A 19,201-nucleotide genomic window follows, 5' to 3' on the forward strand; every position below is an offset into this window, starting at 1 on the left:
CCACATGGGCCTTTGATACGTGTATTTACTGACGTTTTGTGACCATACCATCGGTGAATATATCATTCAGCGACATTTTGTGAGCATCGGTAACTACACCGACGCTAAGGACCATCGTGTATAGCTAATTTACCGATGTTTTGTGAGCGTCGGTGAATACACCGACGGTTAATGACCATTAGTGAATAGCATCATTCAGCGACGTTTTGTACCGTTGCTGAAAATGTGTGGCCATAGTTTGATGTTAGAATCACCGACAGTCCTGACCGTAAGTAAATATAGATATATTTAAAAAAAAAAAAATCCATTGATTCTGAATGAGTCCATCATAATGGGATTTAACCTGTAATATGGCATTCAAACAACCTCACACTCCAATGGCATTCAATCTCACACTACAATGGGATAAGATACAATCTTTAGCTACAGGCATTCAAACAAACCATCTTTAGAAATTGTTGTTATATAACAAACTAAAGTTACAAGCACTGACAATATATTGACCTGTGTAAACAAGCTAAAACATTTTTATTTTACAACGTAAAGCTTTAATCTTCTCCCGCTAATAAGCATGTAAACATTAAAGGATAAAACTACATGCATAAGATGTGGCTGCAACTACCCCACAACTCAACGCAATCTTGTTCTCAGTTCCAATTGCAAGGTCCATGACTACTGCTTCTTTCCATTTAGGAAGTCTGGGGCTCAAACTTTATGGGCTTAGCTTTCAGAACTCCAAGGAGGGTAGGAATGATTGCAGCATCTGCTCCAAATGTTTTCACATCTTCAACAATAACTTTTATTCCATAGCGGCTGCTAGCTTGGGTTGGGTTCATGTTTCTCGGGTTTCGGGTCGAGCCGGGTCTACATCCAAAAGCCCGCATGAATCTCGGGTCGAGCCGGGTTTGAAGAGCCCGGCCCAACCCGACCCGACCCGAGTTACTTAAGTTATAGTATGTATTTTTTTTCTTCTAAAACTTTGTTATTTAAAAGTGAAAACTTAAAAGTAAAACTCACGCACACACGCAATCACGGTGACTCTTTCCATCTTTTGTTCGTTTCCCCCCTTAGCTCTAGGGTTTCAACTTTCAACTAAATAGTTAATGCACTAAATAGTTTGTTGTTTATCTCATATGAGTATAATCATTTTCATTTGGTAATGCATCAATTTATTCTCATTGGACTAGTTATTAGTTAATGCACTAAAGAGTTTGTCATGCTTTAGTTTTTCTACTTCTATGAGTTGAGTTGCCTTGCCCAACAAGAGTTTTCCCTAAAAAAATGCGTCAATGAAAAAAAAACCCGACCCACCCGACCCGAGTTGCAGCCCTGCATAGCGTCATCCAGCAATCTTTGTCACCCTGAAAAGCCATTACTCATATTAAATAACACTAATAAACAGAGCATACAATTATTAATTCATGTCAGTGATTCCAAGAAAAAACTTTAAGCATCAATAGTTTGTCTCCAAACATAGTAGGTACCATATCGGAACATTAGAACTGATCACAGGCGCTATCGCTACAACAGAGGACTGGAATGAAATAAGTTTATATGAAAATTACAACATGTAAAAGAAGAAAACATGATCATTTGTTATGCATGAACATGGCCTCACTCAATCTAAGATGCTTATAAAGTAGAAAAGTGTGGTAAAAAATTAATTCAAACAAGTGGAAACCATAGAAAAGGAATGGATATCTAGCTTATACAAAACAATAGTACCTGCTCGATTGGATGTATAGAATGAGTTCACAATGATTACAAACCAAAGAAATGAATCCCATTTAGCCCATAAACTTCAGCACACACTGAACTATAGTTTATCACTGTAATTCTTACCCAACTTGGTTGCTTTTTTTTTTTTAGAAAGATGACATTTATTACCCAAAAAGAAGAGTTACAAAGACAGGGGACAAGATGTCCCCAGGTTGTGTAACACCCAGCTCAAAGGCTACATTAGAATAAGAAAATTGGTCTAACCAAGGGCAATACCAAACCCTTCGCCTTCAGTCGAACAAGTGACTGACATTGACTCCAAGAGAACACCGGCCCTGGCAAGATTGTCCGCCATTTCATAAGCCAATCGCCTACGGTGTTCAATCGTAGGGCCAATCGAACGAACAATATCTTTGATTTTCCGCAATATAGTTCCAATATCTTTGATTCCCGCAATATAGTTCTGAAGACTCCATGGTCCTTTTGCTTTGCTCTCCACCCACGCAATTGTGTATATCGCCCTCAATGACGCCTTTGAGTTTCCCATTTTGAACTTTTGGTTTTACTAGTAAGAATGCACGTGCAATGCACATGTAGTCAATTTCTATCAGTAAGAACAACCACAAAATAAGTTCTATACAATGCAAGCTTACGAATACCAGAGATCCCCAAATTTGTCAAACGCTGACATTATCACAAGTACATAAAATGCTCAATATTCAAAGTGACTCAAATTTTATTACTAATCACACTCAATGCTAACAGTACTACAAGGCTCAAGGCTCAATTGAAATCATAGTAAATCTGGCCCGATTTTGTTTATTTTATCTGTCAAAAATTACATTCTGGGGCTGTGATTATGGATTATTGTGTGAGAAATTCTACGAATTTAGCTTTGCATGTCCACAAAACTAACTAAAATTACATTATCAGACAGGAAATGAAGTCATTAACATGTATGAAGATATGAGAGACCGATTTCACGCATCGTTTAAGAAGTCCAAGAATAAAAAGACCTCAAGATTTTGATTAGCTAGTTACTTCTGATGTCAAGAGTAATGGCCTACAAGAATGTTAAAATAAGAAATATGCGTAGTCTGTACTAAACCTTAATATTTTTCTTTATCGTTCAAAGAAAAGCTTTCCCAAGAATGAACTTCCGTCAGAAATATTTTTCTTGCAATCCAAACGGGCCGTTTGTTATAGAGCTTGCTCCGTCATTTAGGAGCATGTATAATACAACTCTTTGTATGTGTTCCATTTTCACCTACTGTAATTTAGAAACTCTTTGGATAGGTCTACAAAAATATAATATTATATGTAAACGATTTTCAAGTTAGAATATGATTATTTGTAAGTAATAAATATAATAGTTTAGAAATGAACAGTACGTGCCCCCAAAGAGACTTTAATGTCTAATTTACAAGTCAGTCCCTGTTTGTTCGGGATTTAGAGAACCGATTATGAATCCAAAACTGATAAACATTAATTGCAGCCGGGCTATGATTTTTTAAACCCCGCTTAGGATGATGCGCCCCCCTCTTAACGTGAATTCACGATAACAGGGTGCGCATCATCCTAGAGCGGGGATGAAAAAATCATCTCCCATTGCAGCCCTATAGTCAGTTTTTTAGTGACAATCGTTTCTCAAAATTCAAAACAAACAGGGCCTAAGGTGAAATTAAGATAATTTCGTTAGCAAAGGAGGCCCAATTTTTGTGGACACGCAAAGATAGGCTAGCTAACGAAAGTATTTTCTCCTGTTCATTTTAATAGGGAACAAGATGAAGCTATGAGAGCACTATTATATATTATTAGGGGTGTAAACGGATCGAATTCGGAGCGGATATGGCTATATCCGAATTCGATTACAGTATACACTATCCGAATTCGGATTCGACGGATATTTAATATCTATTACCGAATTCGTATCCGTCGGATATTGTTCGAATTCGGATATTATCCGTATCCGTTTATCCGGTAAATTCGAACATTTTATTGCAGCACTTTATCTTTTTTCTCCTACTTACTCGAATGAGTTTTCCAAACCCTAAAACTAGACCTCTACATTCTCTTCACAAAATTAACTCTCAAACTCTAAAATATATGAGATCCTTTTCTTCCTTTTAAAACAAAGGCAGAGAGAGAGAGAGAGAGGGGGAGGCGATGGGGATGGATGATAGTGTTGGTAGTGTCTTTGGGTTTTTCCTTTTTTTTTGTATATGATGGAATGGGTTTGGGTTATTTTGATGGAATGGGTTTGGGCTATTTTTATTTTTATTTTATTTTTTCTAAAAAGAATATTCACTTTTCTTATAGAAACAAAAGATAGTGTGTCATTACTAAAAATAAATATTAATGATATTATTAATAATAAATAAAAAGGATTTACTTCTCGAATTCGGATGTTAAACGGATCGGATATACCATTTACCAGATTCGCATCCACTAAGAGCCGGATATCTCATAAACGGATTCGGATAATATCCGCTTGAAACGGATTCGGATAATATTCGTTTTAAACAGATTCGGATGCAGACGGTAATCGAATTTCCGAATATCCATTTACACCCCTATATATTATAGAAGCTTGATTCGGGCCCACTCATGATATTAATAGTTAGAAAAATTACGAGTCATCCCAGCCATCCAAATAGTAAGGAGATAATATGTTTTCCATTTGCTAGGCTGTAAAGCAAAGGGAATCGTCCTTTGCTTTAGTTCATTTGTCGTTTCTTCTCTTTTGATGACTCTATTTTTAAACACATTTAAAGCACTGATAAATTACACTTACACACGTAGCCAACATAGAAAAGTAAGGGACCGTAGTTGATGACTTTATCTCTCGTTTTTATTGCTACTAGTAAGAAGCACTACAAGAAAAGTGACTACGTTCACCGACGGTCGACCGTTGGTGTATATGCCGATGAATGTCGGTGTAACTTACACCGGTAATGACCGTCAGTGTATATGCCTATGAATATCGGTGTAACTTACACCGACACTTTTAGTGAACGTCACTGATACTACCGTGCCTAAGGTATTTACCGACGTTTATTGTAAAGCATCGGTGCTACCATTTATACCGGTGTTTATGAACGTCGTTAAAAATCAAAAAACAAATGTTGGTGTTAAGCTTATCACCGACGTTTTAAGTAAAGCGTCGGTGTATGTAATATCACACCGACGGTCATGACCGTCATTAAAAGATCCATATGGCCTTTGATAGGGGTATTTACTGACGTTTTGTGAGCGTCGGTGACTACACCGACGCTAAGGACCATCGGTGAATAGCTAATTTACCGATGTTTTGTGAGCGTCGGTGAATACACCGACATTTTGTACCGTCGCTGAAAATGTGTCGCCATAGTTGATGTTAGAATCACCGACAATCCTGACCGTCAGTAAATATAGATATATTTAAAAAATAAAAGAAAAAGAAATCCATTTATTCTGAATGAGTCCATCATATTGGGATTTAACCTGTAATATGGCATTCAAATAACCTCACACTACAATGGCATTCAATCTCACACTACAATAGGATACAATCTTATTATACAAACAACCTGTAATACCTGTAATATTGGATACAATCTTTAGCTACAGGCATTCAAACTGAGAAGTAATATGGGATACAATCTTATTATACAACCTCACACTACAATCGCATTCAAATAAACCATCTTTAGAAATTGTTGTTATATAACAAACTAAAGTTACAAGCAATGACAATATATTGACCTGTGTAAACAAGCTAAAACATTTTTATTTTACAACGTAAAGCTTTAATCTTCTCCCGCTAGTAGGCATATAAACATTAAAGGAGAAAACTACATGCATAAGATGTGGCTGCAACTACCCCACAACTCAACGCAATCTTGTCCTCAGTTCCAATTGCAAGGTCCATGACTGCTGCTTCTTTCCATTTAGGAAGTCTGGGCTCAAACTTTATGGGCTTAGCTTTCAGAACTCCAAGGAGGGTAGGAATGATTGCAGCATCTGCTCCAAATGTTTTCACATCTTCAACAATAACTTTTATTCCATACGCCATCAAGCAATCTTTGTCACCCTGAAAAGCCATTATTCATATTAAATAACACTAATAAACAGAGCATACAATTATTAATTCATGTCAGTGACTCTAGAAAAAACTATAAGCATCAATAGTTTGTCTCCAAACATAGTAGGTACCATATCGGAACATTAGAACTGATCACAGGCGCTATCGCTACAACAGAGGACTCGAATGAAATAAGTTTATATGAAAATTACAACATGTAAAAGAAGAAAACATGATCATTTGTTATGCATGAACAGGGCCTCACTCAAACTAAGATGCTTATAAACTAGGAAAGTGTGGTAAAAAAAATTAATTCATACAAGTGGAAACCATAGAAAAGGAATGGATATCTAGGTTATACAAAACAATAGTCCCTGCTCGATTGGATGTATAGAATGAGTTCACAATGATTACAAACCAAAGAAAGCAATCCCATTTAGCCCATAAACTTCAGCACACACTGAACTATAGTTTAATTCTTACCCAACTTGGTCGATCGCCTTATTTTTTTTGGAAAGATGACATTTATTACCCAAAAAGAAGAGTTACAAAAACAGGGGACAAGATGTCCCCAGGTTGTGTAACACCCAGCCCAAAGGCTACATTAGAATAAGAAAATTGGTCTAACCAAGGGCAATACCAAACCCTTCGCCTTCAGTCGAACAAGTGACTGACATTGACTCCAAGAGAACACCGGCCTTGGCAAGATTGTCCCCCATTTCATGAGCCAATCGCCTACGGTGTTCAGTCGTAGGGCCAATCGAACGAACAATATCTTTGATTTTCCGCAATATAGTTCTAATATCTTTGATTCCCGCAATATAGTTCTGAAGACTCCATGGTCCTTTTGCTTTGCTCTCCGCCCACACTATTGTGTAAACCGCCCTCAATGACGCCTTTGGGTTTCCCATTTTGAACTTTTGTTTTTACTAGTAAGAATGCACATGCAATGCACGTGTAGTCAATTTCTATCAGTAAGAACAACCACAAAATAAATTCTATACAATGCAAGCTTACGAATACCAGAGATCCCCGAATTTGTCAAACGCTGACATTATCATAAGTACATAACATGCTCAATATTCAAAGTGACTCAAATTGTATTACTAATCACACTCAATGCTAACAGTACTACAAGGCTCAAGGCTCAAGGCTCATGGCTCAATTGAAACCATAGTAAATCTGGCCCGATTTTGTTTATTTTATCTGTCAAAAATTACATGGCACTTCATGAAAAAAACCTTAATAAGAAATATGCATAGTCTGTACTAAACCTTAATCTGAAATGCATGGCACTTCATGAAAAATATAAATTAAGCACATCGATTTCACGCACCGTTTAAGAAGTCCAGAAATAAAAAGGACCTCAGATTTTGATTAGCTAGGTACTTCTGATGTCAAGAGTACTGCCCTACATGAATGTTAAAATAAGAAATATGAGTAGTGTGTATTAAAAATTAATCTGAAATGCATGACACTTCATGAAAAAAATAAAGCACATCAAGAGCCTAGAATTAAAACTTGAGAAACAAATCTTTGTGTACGAAAGAACATCAACTCAACCTCTGTAATTTGCACATAATGGAGAGATACTGCTTTGCACTCATGAGAAGTTCACTTGTCAAGAATGAGATGGCTATTTATTCACATGAATCGTGACAAACGACAGGTGTCAATTCAGCGACCTTAGAGAATATAAATAAAATAAAGATGAATTTGCTATAAAAGGAATGATCCAAAGCATCACACCCATGTTTAGCAACAAGGATTTTTTTTCCAATTTCCATGGAATATTATAGGCAAGAGCATGGGATTAATATTTTCCTACTGATGTAACAATCCCGTCTTTTCTCTAGGGAGTCATTTTCTTACTTGGGTGTGACGCCTAATTTTAAGTTCTCCGAGCAAATTTCATACCTAAATCTAAGGCCTAGAAAAAACCATCATTTGTTTTCTTAGCTTAATTAGAAACAAAAAATTCTTTCAATTGATCATTCGGTCAAGGTGGGACCAATGGCAATGTGAAATACTTTGTGCACATGAGGTCCATGGAAAAGGATTTTTGGGTCATAGGAATCAGAGGTAGGGCCATCCGGTAAATAGACTAGATCGATGATTAGATTTTCCATGTGTACGGCAAAGATAGAGTTATATTCGTGGTTGATTGGTCTGTGGGCCCAGTTGCATCAAGGGATGACATCACCACAAGATAGATGATGACCTTTAAACAAACTGACACAAAAATGATCAACGGTTAGCATCTATTAAGGTAATATCTCGTAATTGGATGGCTGGGATCATTCGATCTACATGATTTTTTAACTATTAGTACATACATGGGCCCCGTTAAGGCTCCTCATGCATATACTTCTTCTCATAGCACCATCTTCTTTAGTTATAAAATGTTCTAGAGAAATGATAGAATGAAGAGCGCCCTTGCAAAAATCAGCTTCAAGGGTGCCCTTATTGGTTGATTTCTGCATGTGGCGTCGAAAAAAGTGGATGGCCTCTAAAACTGTGCCCTTGAAGATGATTTTTGTGAGGGCCGCCTTTCATTCTATCATTCCTCATTGTTCTAATGAAACTTTTTCCAGCAATTATTAATTTATATTTTAGGCAGCATAATCTCAGCATCCAATGGCTAAAATTGAATGAAAGCCATGATTAACCAGGTCCCATAAATAAGATGTCCGAACTACTTCCAACCATGGCTTCTCTATGTTGAACAAGGAATTTTCTAATAGATGTCCAACCACTTTTTACACCTGACTTCCTGTTCTTGATTAAAATCCTTTGACTTCGCTCCACTTTCCCTTTATGTCATCTTTGGATTGGAAGAAAAATTTCTACGACGGAAATTTTTTGCAGCAATTATAGTTTATTTAGAGAGTTATTATCATAAATTGAAGGTCGGGTTGTTCAATTTATCTTTTTTCATACGTAAAAAAGAAAGAAATATTAGAAATATTTTTCCTTTCCAAACATTTCAAAAAAATTCCTGCAATCCAAACGGCTTTATTTGGAAAGATATTGCAACTTTGGTGATGTTTACAAACCAGTGATAATCGACATCATCTTTTCCCATTGGTGTCTTAAAGCTGATCAAGCACATACTTGAATTTTGGAACTTTGAACATTTTTCCTTCTGGAACTTTGGACCCCAGAGGAGGGTAAGCATATGCTTTGGAAAAAGGACCCGTTAACCAGTTACAATATCTTCATTAGTCCTAAAACAATATATTTTTGTTGCTTGTTCCTTTTAAAGAGAAACAATCGATTAGAAGAGACAATCGACTTTGAGATTGGCATAAAAAAGTGCTACAAGATTTGGATAAACATTTTCTTGGATAGTAATCATTGAATACCATCCTATGATATCAAATAGATTCATTACTTGGATCAACAAAGCCATGTCAAGAGCAAGAGAGTTTACACTTCTACCAGGTACGATGTTTTTGTGACTTACTCCTTTCAAATTCCTTTTCGCTGTAATATCCACGAACAATCTCGTCTCTTTTGATCTTCCCTTTCCTCGAGACTTTTTTATGCAAACCTCTACTAGGCTTCTTGGACTAATGATCGGGAGAGTCACAAACACACTCAATTGCTCAATATGATCTAGTAGAAAGGAAGACATTTAAAGAGTATGTGTGTGGGATAAGAAGATTGGAATAGGAATAAATATTTCCATCAGTTTAACTAGAATATTGGATTTGGGTATGAAAATTGAAAATTGGATTTGGATTTGGGTATGAAAATTGAGAGGAAGAGCTCATCAGCAACCTGAAGGCTCGAGGGAAAGAGCTCATCAGCAACCTGAAGGCAAGTTGGGAGGCACAAACTGTTAGGGTTATTAGGGTTTAAGCAGGATGCTTAAAGCATTACACCCAAGGTATCTAGTTTGGAATACCAAGTTTGTTGCCTCCAGCCCCTATATATAGAGATACACTAGGGTTAGAAGAGGTTAATGGGCTCCAGCCCAAATGGGCCCACTACACCTGGTCCATTACCTATTGGGCTTATATTAGAACATACATGGGTTATATGATATACCCAACAATCTCCTCCTATGTTCTACATATAGCACAATCCAATAGATAGATAATGTGATGTCCAAACAAATTATTGAATCATCCATATCACCATATCAATAAAGATTTGTAATCCAACTGAAAACAAAAATACTTTAAAGAATAACCAAGAGTTTTAGAAATAATCTAAACTCAAACATAAGCAGTTTTATATGTAGGTGAACTATTTAATCAACGGAAAAGAAAATAATAGTTCCACTGTGCTATAAGGATTCACTCATCAAGTAAGTCATCCTCATCAAGATCCAAATTGAGGCAATCTCCTCCATTTTCGCCAATTCCTGTAAATTATCAAATATGAATTTCATTAAAAAATGAATTCAATCATTTGTGTATTTTACTAAAAGTATCTAGTTCTACCAGAAGAACTTAGTACAATTTCATAATGGCTGAAAAATAAATGTCAATATCAATAAGCATCAATGTCAAGTTTCAATCAAGAACCAGACCTAAACAGTTTCTTTACAAAGAACCATTCCATGTTTCCATTTGGAATGTTACAGGCATCATATCCAAATTGAGTTAAGCTGTATCATCAATTTTGGAATGAAACAACCTTTCCCAAGAAGGACATGTCATCAAATGTGGAATGACATAAAGATAACTGTAAACATCATTGAAACATATCAAGTGCTTATCTTGGCCAAGATAGGGAGATTCGAAAAATTCAAAATAATATGAATGTAGGTTAAGACACGTCTACACTGTCTTTAACCCCATCTCCCCCACAGTTTTGAATATTCGATCTTTGTTCAGTCCCTTCGTAAGAGCATCGGCCAAATTATCCTTCGATCTCACATCAACCAAAGTGATAATACCTTGTTCTAGAAGATAATTCAGCGTGGCATGTTTCAGCCTGACATGTCTCCTCTTACCATTAAAGAGTGAGTTTTTCACAATCGTAATTGTAGCTTGATTATCACAGAACAAACTTAAAGAGTTAATCTTTAAATGGGTCAATGGAATGTCCAGGATCAGATCTCTTATCCACTCTGCTTCATCTCCTGTAGAAGCTAAAGCATAAAGTTCCGATTCCATAGATGACAGAGCAATACAAGTCTGTCTCTTTGACTTCCATGCAACAGCGGCTCCACCCAGTGTAAAAACATAACCACTGGTAGATTTACTGTCTCCTAATTCTGATCCCCATGATGCATCAGAATACCCTTCCAGGATAGGAGGATGGCCAGTATAACATAGAGCATATCCTTGAGTACCTTTAAGGTATCTCATCAGCCTCATAAGGGCATCCCAGTGCTCATGGCCAGGATTACTAGTGAAACGACTCAGCATGCCAACTGTAAAGGCTATGTCTGGTCTAGTGCAACTCATAGCATACATGAGACTACCAATCTGTTTAGAATAATCTAACTGATTCACACTGTCTCCTCCATTAGAGATCAGCTTCTTGGTATAATCAAATGGTGTCTCAATCGGTTTGCACTCACTGTATCCCCATGTAGAAAGTAGTTTTTCAATATAATGGGCTTGGCTAAGAGTAATCCCTTGCCTTTCAAAACTTACTTTCATACCAAGAATGGTGTCAACCACACCAAGATCTTTCATGTCGAATTCTTGGGCCAAAGTGGTTTTCACGTCACTCACTACAGAGAGATCGGAACCAAGAATCAACATATCGTCTACATACAAACAAATAATCGCAACCTTATTCGACACAGAACGATAGTAAAGGCATTTATCTGAGTAACTGGTCTGAAAACCAAAGCTCTTTACTACCTTGTCAAATTTTTGATGCCACAATTTAGGTGCTTGTTTAAGACCGTACAAAGATTTGTGTAACTTACAAACTTTGTTCTCGAAACCTTCCATGACAAACCCTTCAGGTTGGTTCATGTAGATTTCCTCTGTGAGGTCTCCATTAAGGAAGGCCGTTTTTACATCCATTTGATGCACAACGTACTTCTCAATAGAAGCCAAAGCAAGAAGAATTCTTATCGTTGCCAAATGACAGACCGGTGAGTAAACATCAAAGTAGTCTATCCCACTGACTTGAGTATAGCCCTTAGCTACTAAACGTGCTTTATACCGAGCTATGGATCCGTCAGGATTAAGTTTCTTCTTCAAAATCCACTTACAGCCTACAGTCTTAGCCCCTTTTGGCAAATCGACTAGCTGCCAAGTTTGATTTTGTAGCAGAGAGCTCATTTCATCATCAATGGCTTCTGCCCACAACAAAGAGTCCCTAGATCTCATCGCTTCCTTATAGGTTGATGGATCATTCTCTACATGGTAGGTCACAAAGTCTTCACCAAAGTTCTTGGGTACTCTATCTCTTGTAGAAACTCTTAAAGGTTCTGATGTAGAAATCAGTGTAGGACAGGTGTCAGAAGTATTCTGTTCAAACTCTACATGCGATTCTGTAACCATTTCAGTATCGCCAGGTAGGTTCAAACCATGATCTCTGAGAAATTTATTCTCAAAGAATACTGCATCTCTAGATTCTATAACCAAATTGGTAGATAGATCCAAAAACCGATCAGCAGCACTATCTTCTGCACCACCTAGATAAACACAAGTGTTGGTTCTAGGTCCTACCTTAGGTCTCCGAGGGTCTTGTATCCTCACATAAGCAATACAGCCCCAAGTCTTAAGAGTGTCATATCTACAAGGATGTTTATGCCATAACTCATAAGGAGTAGAGGGCAACTTAGAGTGTGGTACTCTATTCAGGATGTGATTTGCAGTTAAAGCTGCTTCTCCCCAATAGCTAGTAGGCATGCCAGCTGTCAATAACATAGAGTTTAACATTTCAGTTAACGTCCGGTTCTTACGTTCAGCTATGCCATTAGATTGAGGTGAGTAAGGAGCAGTAGTTTCAAGTATTATGCCCTGAGAGGCGCAGAATTCCTTGAACTCTGTCAAAGTGTATTCTCCTCCTCTATCACTCCTAAATCGCTTAATTTTCAAGTTCAATTGATTTTCAACACGATTTTTGAAAATTTTAAATTTATCAAAAGCTTCATCTTTCGATTTTAGGAGATAAATATGACAATATCTAGAAAAATCGTCTATAAATGTGATTAAATACTTCCGACCACCTCGAGTAGTGAAACTTTTAAAGTCACAGAGGTCAGAATGTATTAACTCAAGAAGTTGTGTGCTCCTAGAAACCGAACGAAAAGGTTTTCTAGTGATCTTGGTTTGTGCACACACTTCACACCTGTCAAATCTAATCGATGTATCTAAAGGTATATTATAAGTTTTAGCAAGTGTGACCATTTTCCTATAGTTCACATGTCCCAATCTAGTGTGTAACAACTTAGGATCAATCAATGTGGAACTAACCTGACTAACGGTTTCATTTGCTAAACTCAGTCTATACATACCATCGATTAAGAAAGCACAGCCAAAATAATAAGAGTTAACAGTTAAAGTTACTCTACCACCCAAAAAAGATGAACACATGCCAGCATTGTCTAAAAGACTAATAGAAATTAAATTCTTTTGAATAGCAGGAACTACTTTAACATTTTTTAAAGTGAGTATTTTACCTGAAGAAAGGACCAGGTTCGCAGTTCCAGTGTGAGTCACCTGTGCCTCAGCTCCACTAGCCACTGTAACGGTCTCTTTCACGCCAACAGCATCCGTAAGAAGTTTCTTTGAGTTGCAAACATGGCAGGTGGCTCCTGTATCTAACCACCAGTCTGAAGAAGTACTGGCCTTACCATTGCCTAACATGGCAATAAAACTCTTAGGCGCAGCACTGCCCACCATCATATGGGCTTCCTTTTGTGGTGTGTCAGATTTAGCCTTCTTAGGTTGTTTACATTCTGCAGCAAAATGACCCCATTTCCCACAGTTGTGGCACTTGCCCTTCTTTTTCTGAAAGATAGTCTTTTTGGCCTCCAACTTGGGATGTTCACTTTTAGGTGACTTGGATTTCCGAGGAAATTTCTTGGGATATGTTACCGCGTTAGCAGCAGACTGTTGCTGTCTAACCATCTCCAAGTTATTCCTAGCTCGATTCTCATCTTCGATTCGAATGAATCGTTTGAGATCATCCAGTCCTACTTGCACCTTTTTCCGATACATCTCGGTTTTGAAAGAATGCCATGCAGATGGTAATTTATATATAATTGCACCCACAAGAAACGAATCACAGACAGCTATTTTTTCATTATTCAACTTAGATCTCAAATTCTCTAGATCAGTAACTTGAGGAGTGATTTCCTTGTCTTCTTGAAACTTGAAATCCATAAATTTGTCCACCAGATGGGTCTTGGACAATTCCTCCTCCTTCTTGAATTGAGCATCTAAGTTGTCCCATATTGCTTTAGCAGTGTTAAATTTACTATAGGTTTCTGCAAGACGATCTGAAAGACAATTCAATAGGTAGTCTTTGCAGAAATCCTCATCCCTAAGCCATTGAGATTCATCAACATCTTCATCCGTCTCAGCAAAGGTACTCAAAACAGTGTAAAAACAGTTCATGTATTTTAGACTGAATTGAGTCTTTCGCTTCCATGAGGTAAACTCAGATCCACCAAAGGAGTGAAGTTTGACCATCTCAAAAGGCATAGAGATCTTTTCCATCGTATATTTTAGAGGAAATAAAAATTGGAAAGAGTGCACCTGGATGGGAGATGCAGAACCAAATCCAAGAAAGCAGAGAACTAAATCCAAGTTGAGCTCCAAGAACCAAATCAAAGCCGAGTCCAAGAGCCGATTCAAACCGACGGCAAGATTAGCCAATGGACCCGAAACGATTACCAAAGTAATCAGCCCCAAATGAGGGTTACGCTCCAAACTACCACCAAAGTAATCTATCAAAGGGCTTTTCTCCAAGTGGGTTTCTTCGATGGGATTTAGCCACAAAATTTGATTCGGCAACGGACGTTTTCAAAAAATTGGAATCGGCAATCACGCCCAAAAATTGCACCGACCAATACTCTGTCACTATCAGAAAATAGGAACAAAGGGGGGTTTTGCCCAAACAGAAGTTTCTTCCCAAAAGAAGTCTCGGCAAACTTTATAAGGAGGGAGAGAGAGGATAACACCCTGCTGTGAGAACCACCCAACCCAAAAACAGCAACTTCGATCTCGTATTTGGAGAAGAGGGCAAAACGATCACAAAAAACTCCAATCGAATATTGATATTGGGAGAGGGCTGCTGTATATCCAAGAGGAAAAAAGGAGAGGGCTTATGTTCCACAGGGGTTCAATCCAAGAAACCCACCTCAACGAACGATTCTATGAGAAACCCAATTAAAACCCACTTTTAAGAAACAACGATTATGTGGGAGAATAAACCCACTTCAAAATCGGATGAGGAAGAGGGCTGCTTGTAATCACGCCCAAACAATATCGGTTCCAAGAGTAGCCTTCTCTGCAGAACTTCAGCCCCGAATTCGGTTGAGGAAGAAGAAGATGGTCGGCGAGACTTCCATTCTCTTCTTGATTCCAACGAAAGGTATTGTCCCACGTCCAAATAGAAATTTTGAAGGAGGGTATAAACCCACGTCAAAGAATTCCCAAGCAGGAACGTTACCCAACAGCACCCAACTCCCAAATACACCCACCGTTTGATTTTTGTTGTGTGTAAAACCCACGATGCAAATCTGTTTCTGTGGATGATTAAACCCACAACAAAAAAAAAAAACGAATTCTGTTGAGGATAACAGAGGGAGGAAAGAGAGGGTTCCTCGATGTATCCAACACGAGCAGAGAGGAACCAACTCCGTGAGAGACGGCTAGGGTTTTTTTATGTAATGCTTTAAGATTGTTAGGGTTATTAGGGTTTAAGCAGGATGCTTAAAGCATTACACCCAAGGTATCTAGTTTGGAATACCAAGTTTGTTGCCTCCAGCCCCTATATATAGAGATACACTAGGGTTAGAAGAGGTTAATGGGCTCCAGCCCAAATGGGCCCACTACACCTGGTCCATTACCTATTGGGCTTATATTAGAACATACATGGGTTATATGATATACCCAACACAAACAACTGGCCAGATGGGTTTGGATGGTATTCATGGATCTTGGGCGTTCTAGATTTGGATTTTGCCTGTGAAGGTTCTAATTTGTGGTTGCTTCAAATTTGGGTTTTGAAAATTTGCATTCTGGGTGTCTCTGACGATATTGGATTTGGGTATTTTGGACCTTTCTGTGTTTGAATATCTGATATTTGTGGTGGGTTTTCGTAATCTTTGATGGGTTTGAGTTGGGGTATGTGAAAACTTTGAGGTTTTGGGTCTTTGTTGGGATTCAATTTTGTGGTTCTGTGGTATAGGTCTCTTTGCAGAGACCATTCGTGAAGGGCACGGTTCTAGGCAGTTTAAAGTTGCAGAAATGCTCTTGCAATTACGCCTCCTTGATGTTTGATGAAATGCCTCAAAGAGACTTGCCAACTATTGTTTGCAGGGACATTCCAGCAGTGATGCCCACCAGGTGTTTGAAGAAACGTCTATGCGAACCATATTGCGAAGGGGCATAGCGTAAACCCATATAATCTCTTCCATTTTCGGTCTTTATATAGCACATTCATCATCACCAATCTCAGCCGATTGCACCACGGATTGTCGACGGTCATTCAGGAATCACTCAATACAAGTTACTCTCGGAGAGATACTATAAGTAGGAGCCGTGAGGGCTATACCCGCCTTCTAGTGCCACCGCACCGTTAGTATCTCAACACCTGGACACTTTGTGTGTAAAACGGACATAGTTCGTATGCTGGACGATAGTCACAGCATACAAGTAACTATGCACCCGGCCAGGTGGACCTCACGACATTAAATCTGGTCGCCATCTACAGAAAGATTCTCGTACAAGGATAATTTTGCAGGGAGAGGGATCTTCTTCTCATCTGTATCCTCTACCTCTTCTTCTTCAGCTCCTTCAGATTCGGTGTCTTCCTCCATCTCGGTCTCCGCGTGGGTTTCCGATCCAGAATCCGGTGGATTCTCACGGCTCGGTGGTCGGCACATTTTGCAGAGTGGAGGAGGATTCCGTGACAATTATGACCTCCGTCGGGGTGAGAGGTGTTGGGGGAGATCGCCCTAGATGGGCCAGTGGGGCGAATTTGATCCCTCTTGGGGTCCGGCGGATCAACCCCGAAGCAGGCCTTTTGGGCGATTCTGTAGGAGGTTGGAAGAAGTTTGGCTCTGAGCCGGCAGTTGGGCAGAGAAATTGGCCTCACCGATATGAAGAGGAGGAGTGGCTACCCGTCCGAAGCAAGAAGGGAAGACGAATGGAGAGTGCCTTCCACAAAAGAAAGAATAGAGAACTGGGAGATTGGAGATGTTGCAGATGTGCTTTCAGGAATTTTTGAAGGAGGGTTAGATGTTGGAAGTGTCATAAAGTCTGGTCCAGTTCGGACTTCAATTTTCCAGGGCACCAAGAACAGTCAGCGGATCCGATGGTGAGGAGGAGGCTTGTTCCTAAACCAACAGCGCCTCAAGCAGAGAATGTTAGAATGGAGCCGTTGCTTCCTGCAACTTCGGAAGGTGTAGCTTTCAACCTTGAAGTAGTCCCCCTTAAGTCTATTAGTAATGCAGACTTAGGCTTATGGGGGAAGATGAAGGAAGGGTGGGATGGTGATCTGGATGCGCTGGAAGACTGGCTCTCTCGCAATAGCAGGACTAAAGCTGTGGTGTATAAAATTGCTCCTTTAGAAATCCAAATTTCCATCCCAGCGGGCGCTAATCGATCTCACTTAATCAGAGATTGGTGCTCTCCATCCCATTCTCCTCTGGAAGATCTACAGAAGTGGGATACAAAATTTCCTAAGGCGGGGAAGCCTTCCTGGTGGAAAATAGAAGGAGTTCCGCCTGAAGCATGGTGCGCCGATAATTTTCAGCGTATAGGGAGGAAAATAGGCCAGGTGGTGGAGGTAGATTTGTCGTGTTATGCGGGTTTCGGATATGAAGTGGGTAGGATGCTGATCATGTCTGAAGGACGCCCCGGAAGTGAACTATCTCTCCAAAGCTCTATCGATGGCACAATTCGTTGGATTCTAGCCTCACGGGAAAGAGTTGACGACGACTCTGCAAAAATCTCCTCTCCTTCTCCGGCTGGGCAGATGGTTTCCGAAGAAGAGTTGGGTCTTCCTTTAAATACTCCTACTGAAGGGGTAAGTGAAGCTGAAGTAGTTCACCATCCCATAACTGCAATCCATGATGTCTTCAATGCCATCAATGAAACCTCATCATTGTTGTCGGTGCCGGAGATAAATGCTGGGGTCGTCGGGTTGGTGGAGTCGGAGATTCCTTCACATTCAGCCTATTGTGCGCAGAAAGCAGCACCGGTTAGCAGCATCTCACCTGGCAAAAATGTTGAATTTCAAAAAGGGGGTCCCTCACATGCATACAGGTGGTCCAGTGTAGCTGGTCCTATTCAAGACTCATCAGCAACAGCTACTCCTTACTCTAAGGTCAACAGCTTTGAAGATATTATCTCAGCCTTATCCCCTCCGCACCACAGCGACTCTCCTCGAGTAGATGTAATCTACGTGCCCGATTCGGGTCCAATGGAATTTTCTGAAAGAGAAGTTGCTTCAGAGGACCTTTGGGCTTCTCCACTGGTGAGTCCTGGGAACCAGGAGGAGAGCCTCATCCACGACTCAAGCACAATGGGCGCTACTCGCACGTATTCTGAGTCTGAGGAGGAGCTCGGTGACAACCGGGTGTGGGGGCATAGTCTGCAACGTCACAAGAGTAGGTGTATCCTTATCTCTCGTGATGACCGTTTCTTCATTCAGTGCCGGGTGGGGCAAAGGAAGGTGATCATTGATTATAGTGGTTTGGGAGGTATGAAGCATTTTTTCTCTGGTGAAGTTAGGGAGTGGTCTTTTCGCTCGCTCGTCAGGGTATCGCTTGGAAGTTTCTCCCATCTTTGTCCACTGAGATGGTGTAGCAAGGCGGATTTTCAGCTCCTGCCTTGTGACTCAGAACTCTCTTATGTCCCTCCACGGAATGACTCGGGCTTGGTTTCTTCCCAACAGGTGCTTGAATTGATGGTGGATCATACCATGCACATTAGTTCTCATCTGGGTCTAATATTTCCGGGTCCCGTTGAGGAATATAGGTCTAGCATAAAGGAGGCAGAACTACGAGAGGTCGCTGGAGTGTCATCTCCAGTCTCCATATCCGAAGTAAACCTGAAACGCACGGAGCGCGAATTGGTGAGACTTCAATCGGATATCAATTATGATTCTGGATCGAATAGCAAAGGTCTCACATCCCAGAAAAAAGGAAGAAAGTCTGGTATCAGGGCGGGGAGGAATTCATCGGAATATAGTTGTTAATGAAGATTTTATCCTGGAATATAAACGGCTTGGGCTCTCTGGAGAAAAGAATTCAAATCAAAG

The 19,201-nt window shown here is 39.5% G+C and overlaps 1 long non-coding RNA gene across 1 annotated transcript; it reads right to left on the reverse strand.

Moving 5' to 3' along the window:
- Nucleotides 1-409: 409 nt before the first annotated feature.
- On the reverse strand, nt 410-7,517 carry LOC143857364 (uncharacterized). The gene is made up of 3 exons (XR_013238635.1): nt 7,119-7,517; nt 1,312-1,361; nt 410-763 (listed from the first exon to the last, which is right to left on the reverse strand). It is a non-coding gene; the product is annotated as an uncharacterized LOC143857364 (long non-coding RNA).
- Between the last annotated feature and the right edge of the window lie 11,684 nt (nt 7,518-19,201).

The sequence above is a fragment of the Tasmannia lanceolata genome, unplaced genomic scaffold (genome assembly GCF_043159265.1).
Source record: "Tasmannia lanceolata isolate RefF3 unplaced genomic scaffold, GAP_Taslan_0.1 ptg000024l, whole genome shotgun sequence".
In the NCBI taxonomy this organism is placed as follows: domain Eukaryota; kingdom Viridiplantae; phylum Streptophyta; class Magnoliopsida; order Canellales; family Winteraceae; genus Tasmannia; species Tasmannia lanceolata.